Source organism: Alnus glutinosa, chromosome 4 (assembly GCF_958979055.1).
Source record: "Alnus glutinosa chromosome 4, dhAlnGlut1.1, whole genome shotgun sequence".
In the NCBI taxonomy this organism is placed as follows: Eukaryota; Viridiplantae; Streptophyta; class Magnoliopsida; order Fagales; family Betulaceae; genus Alnus; species Alnus glutinosa.
Genome location: NC_084889.1, coordinates 21,428,302 through 21,443,111, shown reverse-complemented (window position 1 = coordinate 21,443,111; position 14,810 = coordinate 21,428,302). Strand labels below are relative to the sequence as shown.

Sequence of the window (14,810 nt, the reverse complement as noted above, 5' to 3'; positions counted from 1 at the left end):
TCGAACTCAAGCTCGAGTCGAGCTTGAACACAACATGGAAGCTCGTGGCGTGCTTAAGCTCGAGCCTGACAAAAAAAGAAAAAAAGAAAAACTTATTCGAGTTTGAACAAGGAGTACTCCTTCAAGATTAGCTCGTTTCTATAAATAAGCAAGACCGTATCATGAGTTAGAATCTCATGGCACCAATGAATGAAACTGTGCATATAGAATTGTCATAATATCATTGCATTATGTGTTTCTAAATGAATCAATTGTCATTATATTATTGAAAACAATTGACTCACTTATGTGTATATGGGATTGTGGTTTTGTCCACAATCTTATAAATGAATGTGCAGAAATGGAAGGAGTGTCAGGATCTTTTTACCAGAAGTGTCAAGATCTTTTTACCATCTTATGTGTACCAGGACTGTTAGGATCTTTTTACCAACCCCGATAGATATGGATGAGGCTATCTACTGCCTCTTTTGTGTGATGGACTATCCTGATTAGTCTATCTCTTTGTATATATGCTAGACTTATCGTTTACATGTTTCTTTGATATGTAATATTTGATATTATGGTTTGTATTAGGTTAAAACAATGATTACGCAATATTAGCGCCGCATGTGGCACAAATGTTTCTATTTTGGTAAGTATTTTTATGTAAGAATACGTTGTTCATATTTATTTTGGTAGGTATTTCAGTCAACTCTGATGTGTTATACTCCCAAGTCTTTGAAAAAAAAATATATTCCGCTGCGAGATTTTATCGTCTCTGATTATCGTAATGACACGTGGAAATCAAAAATTTTCACTTCCTCCATTTTGTAAAATTCAGACATTGGATGAATGGATTATTAAAGAGTTGTCATAGAGTTTTGCCTAAAAAGTAAAGGTGGTTACTTTTGTAGGTAAGACAATTAGTTGGAGAGGTATAGCAACAAAAGGGTTGTTAACTCTATACTAAACCAAGATTGTTTTGCGACTCATTGGAACGCAAAAGTTATCTCAAAAGATAAGACGTAAGGTGGCATGATTTTATTGTGACTAAACTCTGTTATATCTTGTTCACAAGTTACTTGCTAGGGGTTAACAAACGGAGTGGTTATAACAGCTTTGCAACCGCTAACCATTTATAATCGCTAACTGCCGAGATAGAGGCAGTTAGTTGTTATAGGGTTTGTAGAAAGCTATTAATAACCGCTAACCGCCTACCCATATATATATATATATATATATATATATATATATATATATATATATATATATATATATAAACACTATGTTAATACGTTATATAGGCCTGCCTGTAGCTGGCGTCGTTTTGGTATTTTAAATACCAAAACGAAGCCGTTTCAACTGATGACAAGATGTTTATTGTTTAGTCTATTTTAACATTGGCCCTTTAGGGTTTCATTTCTCATTTTCTCTCCTGCCTTGTGTCGTTTGTTCTCCAGTTGCTCGGCCCTCTACTCATTCCTGCCTCTCCGCTGCTGCCATTCCTCTCCACTCGGCTCAAGCCTTTCAGTCTCTACTACTTTGTAAGCTTCTCTTTCCCTCGTTTTCTTTCCGTATGTGCTTGTTTTGATGTCGATTTTGTTTAGATCTATGGGGTATATAGTTTGTTCTTTTCATTTTGATGAATTCTGGTGCTTTGTTTTGTGCGTGTGCAATTGATTGTTTGGTTTTGTGTGTTTATGGTGGTCGAATGGTTTTTTTTTTTTTTTTTTTTGTCGGTTTTTGGTTGGGGATTTGGCTTGGGGCTTTTATCATTTCAAATCTAATGACTTCTTTCATGTTTGAATTTATTGTAGTCTGCAAGGCCCAGGAGGATCCGATCTCTCGTTTCATTTCAAAGTACCTATTAAGATATGTTATTGTCTGACCTTCAAGTTTTTTGCTTGAACTGGAATTAGTTGTTATCTGCATTTTTAGTATTCTTTCAAGCTTGTGTTATGGTTAATGGGTTTTATCCATTTATTTTTACTAATTTAGTTATTTAGGATGAAAGATCTCTACTTGTTTTAGAATTTTGGGCTTTCTGAATCTCTGACTATTGTGTATCTTTTGTATTTTTTTCTTCTTGTTAGTTAATGGTTTTATCTAGTTTGTACAAAATTTGTGTCCTGAGCAGTTTTTGTTTCTTTTTTCTTCCATTAATTGTTTAAACTTTTGTTTTATTTGTTTGTTGTTATTTTTAGGGGTAATTACATTTTCCCCCCATAAACTACCAACTTTTGCGCAAAGCCCCCACAAACTACCAACTCGACCAAAATAGAGCATTCAACTACCAAAGGCAACCATTTTCCCCCCTTACCCCCATTCAACTTTTGTCCTGAGCAGTTTTTACCCTCATTTTTTTCCTATTTTCCCCCCATGAACTACCACCATCTTCCAACATGCCTCCATGTAAAACGGTCACGTGACCCGTTGACCGTTTGTTTTAACCCTCTAACTGACGGAAAGGGGGAAAATGATTGCGTTTGGTAGTCGAATCCTCTATTTTGGTCGAGTTGGTAGTTTGTGGGGGCTTTGCGCAAAAGTTAGTAGTTCATGGGGGAAAAAGGTAATTACCCCTTATTTTTATATTTTATTTGTTCTGCTGTGTGATTTATGTCTAATGGTTCGAATTTATGAGGGGCTTGTGTTCGTTTCTTTCAAATTTGAAATGCTCTTCTTTTTGCCTACTAGAAAAGAAAAAAAGAAATGATCTTCCTTTTACTTTTTCCCTCTCTTTGTGAGGAAAAAGGCGAGCAAGGAAAATAGAAGGGAGAAATCAAATAAAAGTAACAAGAAAAGGAGAAATCTTGAGCTACAATGATTAATACGGATGGGTATAGAAAATTAAATAGAGCAATTATTTTTCCTAAAGTAGTTGTTACCAAACCTTATCAGTTGGCGTACTTCTGCTTTTTTCTTTCCCTTTTCTATGCATTACAATCTTAATAGCATGTTGTTCATATGTGATAGCCTATAAAAGTAATGAGATTGATAAATATTTGCTCTAAAGGTCTCTCTTCTCTTTGACTATTTGTGTGGTTGTAAGTCTTGTGACTTTGCAAGACAAAATTGGATAGGGAATACTCCAATTTACATTCGGGAGTTCAAGGAATTTGTGGGAAGCTACAATGAAAATTAGTTGAAACTTTTCATTTGTGCAATTATTATTTATGAAACTAACTTTTCAATTAACTAAAGCTTCTTCTTTTGTAGATGACGCTCAATCAAGGACCAAAGCATCATTGGACTTTATCTAGAAGGATGTTAGTAATGAAAGTTATTGTAATGTTTTAGTTTTGGATTTTTATGTGGTTATTTGGATTTGTAATGTTTTGGAGTATTTAGTTATTTGGATTTGTAATGTTTTGGATTATTTGGATCTGTAATGTTTTGGAGTATGTGGTTATTCGGATTTGTATTTGGATTTCTAATTTTTTGGTTTTGGATTTGTATTTTTTTTTTAATAAATATTTTGGATTTGTATTTAGATTTGTTAATTTTGTACCAAAAGGCAAAAGGTCTAAAAATTATTAAATTCCTTTTTGAAAAAATTAAAACCTGCAAAAAAATCAGCCCAAAACCTATCCAAAATACACAAATTGAAAAGCGGTTTTCCAACCGCCCGTTATATACCTAATATCCGCAAACTGCCTACGCGGAGGCCGTTGCGGTTGGTAAAATACAATAACCACCTTAAGCAGTTGCGGTTAGCGGTTTTAGCAAATAACTACCGGTTGCAACCGCTTGTATACCCCTAGTAACACCCAAGAAAAAAATAAACTGTTTAGATTTAAAAAGTGTTGATATGTTAGATAAATAAATAATTAGTTAATGCATATATATATATATATATATATATATATATCCACTGATAAATGTGATTGTACACGTGTGCATATTAGATTTAATTAATCTACATATATGGATGTGTTTAATTAATTCATGTAAGAAGTGCTAATTATATATATGTGTGTGAGTGACCAATTAATTCATGTAAGAAGTGCTAATTATGTGTGTGTGTGTGTGACCATTTGGAAGCTAATATACATATAAATATAGAAGTTCGCTCGGTGTATGTAGATTCGGTGTGAGCACCATTTAGCAAGATATTTTGTTAAAGAAAATCATCACCAGAGACACAACAAAGCTTAGCTTAAGTGGAATCAAACCCAGCCCATGCAATAGACACGGCATGAGCATTAACCGGAATTAGTTAGTGAAGAGTGTAGGGAGTTGGCCGACTTGAAGTTATTGAGTGAACAGTGTGCACATATCTGAAAATGATTTTTGTTAAGAGATCATCATCGCTAATAGGATATTTTGGAGTTGAATCATGAATCTAAAAGCACATATATGAGGTTTTAGTTATGCTAGAACCGGAAGGTGGTTAGTTAGTCAAATTAGTTATGATTTAAATTGAAGTTAGAAGAGATAAGAGATATTTAGAAAAAGCTAATGATAATTTTCTGTCCTTTGAAGCTAGGACCGAAACACCTGTGTTCTCCCTGTCCGTGGATGATTAAGTTAGTGTTAATCTAAACCATTCAAGTTCTCTATAACAAATGAAGGTGAGCTTATACCATTTTCTGAAAAATCAGAAACCGGAACTCCTTTTCCTTGTGAAAGAATTTCTGCAACTCTCTATCTCTCTCTTTGTCAATACAGAAAATTAGAGAAGCAGTTTTTCTTCCCCTTACCTCTCCATCAAATAGAATTTGGAAAGAATCTAGAAAGGTTACCCTCAACCCTTCACTGTGTGTTCGGTGTATAGCAGAAAAATGGACTATGAAACTCTGTTTTAGTTTCTCTCCTTATCATTCGGTCTGTAACTCTTAGAGAATGGAAAAAGGGAACCCAACTTAAACTCTAAATCCAGTCTCTAACTTTCGGACAACAGCACTTCATCAGAGAATTTCTGTCTTAGCAACCTGTAGTGAGTTTCCTCCTTGCTCGGTAGAACAGGGGAATTTTCTCTCTTTTACATCATAGAATTTTATCCTCACTTGTTCCTCTTTTATTCGGTCACTAGAGCCTCTCAAGCTCGGTTGACTGCAATAGAGAAGAAATAAGTGCAGCACTTATTTCATTCTAGAAGAAACCGGTAAGCTTCCTAAAGCAGAAAATTCAATATGATATATATATCAGATTTGGAAATATGGAGTGAACGTGTGTGCTGTTCTAAAACAGATAGGTGTGCTAAAACAGAAACGTGTGCATGAAGTGGATTGAAAAGTGTGTGCATGTAAAGTGAACAAGTGGGTCTGTTTTTGGATGAACGTGTACTGTTAGTGTTTTGATAAAATGATATGTGTGTATGTGAGGTGTTTGACATAAAGACGTGTGTGTATGGTGCATTTGGAGAGTGGAAAATCGTGAAGTGGAGTGAAAGGTGTTTAGAGTGAAACATGTGTGTGCTGTGAGTGTTTGGAAAAATGTGTAAGTGTATAATAGGGTTGTGCACTTTGGAGTGGAAAACTGTGAGGGTGTGTGGGGTTATTGGTGCGGTGAGCATGTGTGTGTATAGTGCTACATGTGGGTTGAGAAATAAATGGGCTTTTGTAATAAAGACAAGTGTGTGTGTGTGTGTGTTGTAAAAACCTTGACAGTAGTTGTGTAATACGAATGATGCCTAATTGTGTATGTGTGTGCGTGAGGGGCAGTGATTGAGTGAGTGAGTTTGTGCAAAAAATGAGAGAATACAAAAAATAGGGGGAAGGTAAAGATTACCAAAGATAGTAATTAAATGGGTAAGTTCACATGGTACATATTTAGGCACTAAAAATGGTATCTAGTTATATATGTATATATGCTACTGATATGTATGTATGTAAATATATAAATATAATTGATATTGTTATAAATAAATATGTATGAATATAGGTATGGTGAACTTCATGAAATATATATATATATATACCTATTCATAGTAGTGCTGAATACAATAAATGTAAAGGTCCAAAATGTAATGTTAGAAAGAGATGTATTTAGATAGAAAAGATATGGCTTTTCTATTAGTGTAAAAATAAAAGGATGAAATTGTGATTATAAAATAAAGCCATTGTAACATCCAAATAAATAATGATTCTAATTAACAAAGAACTAGAAGAGATGATGGTAATAATAATTTTCTTAGCACTATTTGCTAATCTAGTATTTCATGAATATAATCCTACAGATAATATTTCTGTGGACCCTGTTGAAGCAAAGGACTGTAAGTATAAATAACTTACCAAGGGTAGTACTGGATTTCAATAATGTTATGTTTATGTTTTTTTTTAATTGGATGCGTGTGAATGATTATTGCATGTTGTGAATAATGAACGTATTAATATTGGGAATGAACGGATCTCAAAGGTTCATGATAGAGATGTGCTTGAACTAGAAACCATAATAATCACATTGATTGAAACGGCTCTCAAAGTACTAGAGGAGGAGGTCTCTGATAGTACCAAAATATGTTAATAAAAAGTAATGTAGGGGGAACGGCCCCAAGGATAGCCGCTAATCAGGGAACATCCCATGCGAGTTGAATGAAATAATTATATTGAACTGTTTAATACTTTGCATACAAAATTGTCATCTCATCATTATGTTATCTATGTCCTTAAATAACTCATAATACATTACGTTATTGAATGACAGTTAACTCACTTATGTAAATATGAGGTTATGGTTATAACCACCATCTCATAAACGATTGTGCAGGAACAAAGACTGATGAGTACGAGGATTATCAGGATTCCTGTGATGATCCTGATTTCTTAGATGAGACTGTCTAGTGTCCCCTATTTTGTGATGGATTTACTGAATAGTCTATCTTTTATGTTTATGTTAGGACTACTTATTTCACTTCTTAGACTTCTTGTGTTTTATTTCATAGTTGTAATATGACAATAGTTATGTAGGATTTGTGCCGTCTGTGACACTTATGTTATCGTTTTGTGTGTATTTATCTGTAAGACTCTTTTATCATGTTTAATGTATTATGAGGTATTTCAATAAAACCTCTAAATGTGTTGAAAGGGAATTGTCCCTGTTGGTAAAAAAAGAAGAAGATATTCATATTTTTTCACTGCAAGATTTATCATCTCTGAAGTAGTAATGACACGTAATTATCCAGATATAATTACTTATGCCTTTTTGTAAAAAGTGGGTCATTACAGTTTGGTATCAGAGCAATTTGCTCTGAGCGCCTTAAAGACCAACCCTTAGAAGTCTAGGAATGACAAGAGCTTTAAAACATAAAGTTATCTTTGTTTAAATTATAAAGAGTTTAATAAATCAACATGAATGATAAATGATGAATGAAGAATAAAATAATAAAATAATATATATATATATATATATATATATATATAATATATATACACCTAACGATAAAATTGTTAAACTTGCCTTGTTTGAAGAATATGTGATGAATACTGATATGAATTCTATTATGTCGTATTTGTTTAAATTTATCATGTATGTGGATAATAAATGTTTTAGTGAACAACATCATGCCACCTAGACGCCGACCCCCAAGTGATTTCGGTCATGAGGCAAATCATCATGAAAATGATGGTGGAGAGTTTCAACCCCCGCCTCCACCTCCACCATTCCATGATGGAATCCATCCAACCTTGGCTCAATTCTTGGCCGAGACCTTTTGCCGAAGCGGTTTCGAGAATTCCACGGCCCATGGAACGAGTTGAACACCTAGGGTGCTCCATCCGAGATTTCTCAACCCACCGCTTCCAATCATTTGCTGGTAATGAAGGACCCGACGAAGTGGAAGCATGGCTTACAGACATCGGAGTGCTATTTGACACCCTCGGCTGTACTAACCAATAGAAGGTGCGGTATATCGGGCTGAATCTGACGGGCGAGGCCAGGCGGTGGTGGAATTCAAAGATGATATTGCTATCGAGACCAAGGAACGAAATCACCATTACTTGGGAAATGTTCCAGACAAAGTATAATAGGCGCTTTTTCCCAAGGGCTCAAAGACAGCTCCGGGCTATCGACTTCCAAAACCTTGTGCAGGGCATCATGTCAGTGGAGCAATATTCAGCGAGGTTCATGGAGTTGGCTAGGTTTGCCCTCAATCTTATCCCAGATGAAGAATCCAAGGCAGAACGCTTTGAGAACGACCTGAACCCCCGAGACAAGGAATGAGTCCTTTGTCATGAAATTAAAGATTATGCTAGACTGGTGGAAGTTGCATCTCTCGCTAAAAGATGGATTTGTGAATTGGTGGAAGGCTACGACATGAAGAAGCGGTCAAAACAAAAGGCCTTATACCCTGCAAAGAGGTCAGCAGTGGGAAGCGGCTTCAAGCCTTCCACAAGAAAGAGCTTTCTACCAGCGCTTAGAAATCAGAAGACCACTTGTAGCAAATGTGGAAAGATGCACGGGGGAGATTGCGGGTTAGGAAGCGCAAGTTGTTTCAAATGTGGTAAAACTGGCCACATCCTGAAGGATTGCCCTATGAACCCAGCTGGGGGATCAAGGTTGTAGTGAACCGAGTATATTCACTTACTCCTAGTGGAGTCAATGATGAAGAAGGATTTGCGGAAGTGGTGACAGATACTGTCCCTTTGTTCGGTAGTTTAGCGTGCACTCTTTTTTATTCTGGAGCTATGCACACTTTCATATCATTCACATATGTTAAGCTCTGTGGTATCATTCACCCCTAGAACAAAATATAAATGTGGTTGCCCCTGCTGGTGATGTAATAACTTGCAGGAAGTCAGTAAAAGATTGCCCAATGACTATTGAGGTGAGAACCTTACCTGCAAACTTAGTTGTATTCCAAATGTTAGGTTTTGATATTATTCTAGGAATGGATTGGTTGTCAAGATATTATGCTAGTATTGATTGTAGAAAGAAGAAAATTGTTTTCTGGCCCCCTAATGGCGAGGAGTTCGTGTTCTGTGGGTCCCGAGAGCTACTCCGCCCCTTCTCTCAGCAATTCAAGCAAGTAGAAGTGTTAGAAGAGACGCATAGGCATTTCTAGCTTATGTGAAGGCCAAACCCGAAGTGGAGAAGAAGCTAGAAGACATACCTATAATGAGTGACTACCCCGACGTCTTTGCTGAAATCTCATCAGGGTTACCACCTGACCGTGAGATTGAATTCACCATTGACTTATTGTCGGGAACCAAACCTATTGACAATGCTCCCTATCGAATGGCGCCAATAGAATTAAAAGAACTAAAGGAGTAGCTTCAAGAGTTACTAGACCTGGGTTTTTATTCGCCCTAGTGTATCACCGTGGGGAGAGCCAGTGCTATTTGTGAGGAAAAAGAATGGTTCTATGCGTTTATGGATAGACTATCAAGAGCTAAATCGGGTGACGATAAAAAACAAATATCATTTGCCAAGGATCGACGATCTCTTTGACCAACTCAAGGAAGCCACAGTTTTCTTGAAGATTGATCTGCGATCAGGATACCATCAACTCAAAGTGAAGGAAGAGGACATCCAGAAGACAGTAATATGCACTCGGTATGGCTATTATGAATTTTTGGTTATGCCGTTTAGGGTGACCAGTGCGCCATCTGTATTCATAGATTTAATGAACCGGGTATTTCACATTTACCTTGATTGGTTCGTAGTCGTGTTCATAGACGATATTTTGGTTTATTCCACCAATCACCAAGATCATGGGGAACATTTGAAGACAGTACTGGGGATTTTGAGAGAAAAGAAGCTTTATGCCAAACTCAAGAAGTGCGAGTTTTGGTTAGAAGAAGTTTCATTTCTAGGTCATGTAGTCTTGAAGAATGGTATAGCAGTTGATCCAAGCAAGGTCGAAGCAATAACAAATTGGGAGCGTCCAACAAATGTCCATGAGATCCAAAGCTTCTTAGGACTAGCTGGATATTATCAGAGATTCGTTGAAGGGTTCTCTAAACCATCAGGTCCCTTGACTGCTCTAACAAAGAAGAACGCTCGATTTACCTAGGATGAGGAGTGTGAAGCAAGTTTCCAAGAACTCAAGCGAAGGTTAGTGTCTGCACTTGTCCTTACCCTTCCCATGGAGTCTGAGAAATTTGTCATTTATAGCGATGCATCTCTCAAAGGATTGGGTTGCTACTCATGCAACAAGGCAAGGTGATCGTCTATGCATCTAGACAATTGAAGAATCATGAAAGAAATTATCCTACTCACGACTTAGAACTTGCAGCAATAGTTTATGCTTTGAAGATCTAGAAGCATTATCTGTTCCGAGAGAAGGTTGAAATCTACACTGACCATCAGAGCCTGAAGTACATCGTTACGAGAAGGAATTGAACGTGAGGCAGCGGAGATGACTAGAGCTTATAAAAGACTACAACTGCTACATTTTGTACCACTCAAGGAAAGAAAATGTAGTTGCAGATGCCTTAAGTAGGAAGTCACAAAGCGACACCCTTAATGCTTTATCTACTCCGGATCAACTTGCTCAGCAACTAAGGATGATTTAGCTGGATGTCACTCCAACTGAGGAGCAAGCCGCCCTTGCAACACTGGTAACTCAACCCTTAACCTCAGACAGGATTAAGGTTGCTCAGGAAAATGATCTTGAGTTACAAGAACTCATGGAGAAAGCTAATCGCGGCGAGCCCTTGGGTTCCACTTCACGAATGATGATCTATTGAGAACTGGTGACGCCAGAACGGTTATACCTAATGATGCTAAGCTGAGGAGGGACATTCTTAATGAAGCCCACAAGATCAAGCATACCATACATCCCGGGAATACTAAGATGTACTGTAACGCCCCAAATTTGAACCTGCAAATTTGTAAGCAGAAACCTCCGGTTTCTACGTGACATTACTACATCAGAGATAAACTCTCGTAGCGGAATATATTTTTCTCTTCTAAAGACTTAGGAATTGATAGTATAACACATTGGAGCTGACTGAAATACCTCGATACATTTATTAAAAGTTACTTAAGTTTATCTTTACATGCCATATGCACACTAGGTGCATCAAAATTAGTGCCACAGACGGCACATAAGCATATAACATAAAACATGCCAAACATGACATCGTTATAAATATTTACATGCCATAAAACAAAACACACATAAGCACAACTAGTAATTTCTAAGCTAGCACATAATGGTTCGATAATGGTTTCAAAAACCATCAAAACTGGCATATGGATCCATGCCTTCATTCTCCAGATCTGCATCAGTAACTATGCAAATATGACGTCATCATATTTACATAGACAAACAAGTGAGTCATCCATTTTCATATCTAAGTTACCATTAAACTAATAACAGTTCGTAAAGAATGCAAATGCAAGGGTTGTATGAATATGCATAATAGTAACCATTTAGTTCTGTGTTTTATGATCATCTTTCTTCAGACCTCTCGTTCTTAGGTTATCTAAACCCGTTCACGTCTGTTGCCTCCCACTTAAAGTCTTACCTTTTTTTACTAGAATCCTACTGGTCCCAACATTAGTTATATATCAGTACTTCAGACACCCCTGGGTCACTATGAACCCCCTGGGTCCACTAAATAGCCTTCCTTCCACTTGCAACTACATCAGCTTGTTGATGGCTATCTCCTCAGCCATTTTATTAATTGGACACAACATGCAATGCATGAACAACCACATGCAATGAACACACACCACACAGTCCTAATGAAACGTAGAATCATTCCTCAGTAAGTACATCCATACTTACTCTCCTTGGTGTAGTTTCTTAGCTCCTTTTTTGTAACAAATATATACAAAGAAGATAATATATTCATCAGTCCTTTTTCCAATATTAAATGTGTATATTTTTACATCACTTTACTCATTGTTTTTAGTCATAATAAAAAGGTGATTACTTATAAGTCTTTTGGCATTTTAAGCTTTATGTTCAAACACCGAAATGCGGTGACATAATGTTTAAACATAAGTCTTTCAATCAAAGCACTTAATAAGTATTTTTAGAGTAATTATGATTATCCACAAGAATTGTAAGTACTAGAACAAAACAATAACATGAGAATATAAATACTATAATGATTCATGTTTAAGCATCGAAACACAGCATAGTGCTCTTGGTGACGTAACACTTAAATGTGAATCCTAACAGGATATATGTATGCAAATATATATATATTAAGATGCAAGGGGTAGGGTAATCAGGTGGCTGAGCCTCCTTGCAGGAATGCAAATGCTAAGATAAATATGCAAAGGGATAGGAAAATCAGGTGGCTGAGCCTCCTTGCAGGAATGCAAATGCTAAGATAAATATGCAAAGGAATAGGGAAATCAGCGGCAAAGCAACTTTGTAGGAATGCAAATGAATGATAAAATAGATAAATATAAATATAAATATATATATATATATATATATATATATATATATATATAAACAAGAATATATTCACTATTTTACAAAAGTCATTAAATCAATTAAAATCATTTCTTTGATTCATGGTCGAGCACCGAAATGTGGTGTCCTAAACTAATTTCATTGATGATGTTTTTCTATAATTATATAATATTGAACATTAGACATATACATTATTGTTTTACATGTACATATATGTGAATATTTTCATATTATATACATGTAAGGTCCCTAAGTTACATTTTATTTGACTATGGTGTGAGTAATGAGATTATCACACAGAAGATCATACTCATAGGTCCTTATAGCTTATTAAATATTGTTCATAGTTGTGACCGTATGTGGTTGTGACCGTATCAATAATAAAATAAATCACTCACAAAAGAACAAATATTTGTAGGATACGGTCTATGTCAGGGTGTCGAACATCAAGGATTGTAGGTTTGTGTCGGGTAAAGTATTCAAGATTAATTTTAATATAATTCAGAGAAGGAATTTATTGCTTTCGTATCAATTATTACTAATATAGGCAAAAGTAAATGAGAATGTAGTAAGGAGAATGATAGAGTATTGATTTCACTACTAACCTTATAATAATGGTAAATTGCAATTATGAATGGAATAATATAAACATGAGTACTAGGATTCGTGAGTGTGTGTCAAGCACCCAACAATGTCATAAATAAAGTACTTGTATTAAGAACTAAGAATAATCCATCTTTGGTTGGAATGGATTGCCCACCTAGCCAGTAAGATGCGGAACGATCCATTCTTCCCTAGATATGAATTATCAAATCAGTTAATTAGCATACATGTAAACAAGGAATAACCATAACTCATCTTTCGCTAAGAATAAATTGATTTACCTAAATTAAACTAACTAGGGTGTAAAACAATTTATTCTTTATAGGCATGGCCTATCAAACCCTCATGATTTCGTGTCTGTTAATACCGTTGTAAAACCATTGTTCATACAATCATAGAAAATATGATCGTTGAGTTCAATCAAGATAAACAATTTTCTAAGACAAGATAAAATGTTTATCAAAATCGAATTTAGACATTAAGAAATATTCTCAAGATTAATCAACCAATACTCATGATATGAAATTCCCAAGAGAAAAGACAATTACACCATTATTACTTCAGAGAGGGTGACATCAATACCCTATGAAGGATTTAGCTACTCATGGAGATGCTGAAATCGCCTTTGCTAAAGAGAATTCCAATCCAAGAAGCTGTTGGAAAAATAAGAGCTCTTTTCTCCAAACCTTAGCCACTAATCCTATTGATTTCTATTCTCTAAAAATTTGTGTGTCTAATGAACCAATAGAAGGTGTATTTATAGAGTACAAGAGAAACCCCAGTCCAATTCGTGGTCATTTAGGACTTCTAGTCCAAGTAGGAGAAGTAAAACTCTTTCCTTTCTAATTTTGCCTTGCTGTCAGACGCACGACTGCACTTGAGCTTAGGTTGCGCTCGAGCCTGATGATGTGGGTAATGCACTTGAGCTAGGTAAGCTGTGCTAGAGCTCTTTGCCTTGCAGAATGCTGGATTTTAATTTTGCTGCTTTTGAAGCTTAAGAACCAAAGAAGTACTTGTGTTTTTCCTTTAGGTCCTAAGAATGCTATTAACATAAAAACAATGCAAAGCATCATATCATAATTAAACTAAGGGCCTAACATATGCTAGCTAAGGGGCTTGAATATGCAATATTCAATGCTTATCAATAGTCGTAAATGGAACTGGCAAATCCATTTAGACTATAACATGTCAACCTTAACGATCTATCTTAATTAGGAGAAGCAAGAAGGGCTTCAAGTTGATATGTTGATGTAAGAGCAAGGTAGTACCATGAACCGAACGGATTACGTAAGTCATCATTTTCTCAACACTATGATAAAGAATGATGTATGTGCACGATGACTAAAAACAGTTACTCTAAATCCTGAGAATACTGTGAACTTAGATGTAAAGTGCATGTCACTTTGATGTATGAGAATGAGATCAAATCAGTGGTCAACATATCTGTGATTTAAGTGATCGCTTGTAGCATTGTGGGAATACCTTCTTCAAAAAGGAATCCAAATCCTTTGTCATGGAACAAAGTGATAAGGAATATTCTCCTTGATGTATATTTAATGAGAATGATTATCCTAAAGCTCAGGCCTGAGTGTTTCAGTGGTATTTATTGAAACTTTGTTTTGTGCAAGGTGAGATGAAATCTCATAGGGTACAAAAATGATAAAATCATGTAATTAAATTGGGTTATCAACGAAAAGATGTAGTGAAGAAAGTTACAATGTATTGACTTTGGTTGGACTACGGAATGATTTTATGTAGGGGTAATATATAATAAATAAGTGCATCATATGGATTGATTCATTAATTTGAAAATACATATTAGACTACAGTCACATTTGTTTAGTGGAATCAATTGTTATTAAATAGTGTCGTGTGATATTGTCACGAACCTTTTGAAGCTAATTGTATTTTT

At 35.7% G+C, this 14,810-nt stretch overlaps 1 long non-coding RNA gene across 1 annotated transcript; it reads left to right on the top strand.

The window, feature by feature from the left end:
• Nucleotides 1-1,324: 1,324 nt before the first annotated feature.
• LOC133866522 (uncharacterized) lies at nucleotides 1,325-3,469 on the top strand. The gene is made up of 2 exons (XR_009899880.1): nucleotides 1,325-1,523; nucleotides 3,196-3,469. It is a non-coding gene; the product is annotated as an uncharacterized LOC133866522 (long non-coding RNA).
• Nucleotides 3,470-14,810: the final 11,341 nt, after the last annotated feature.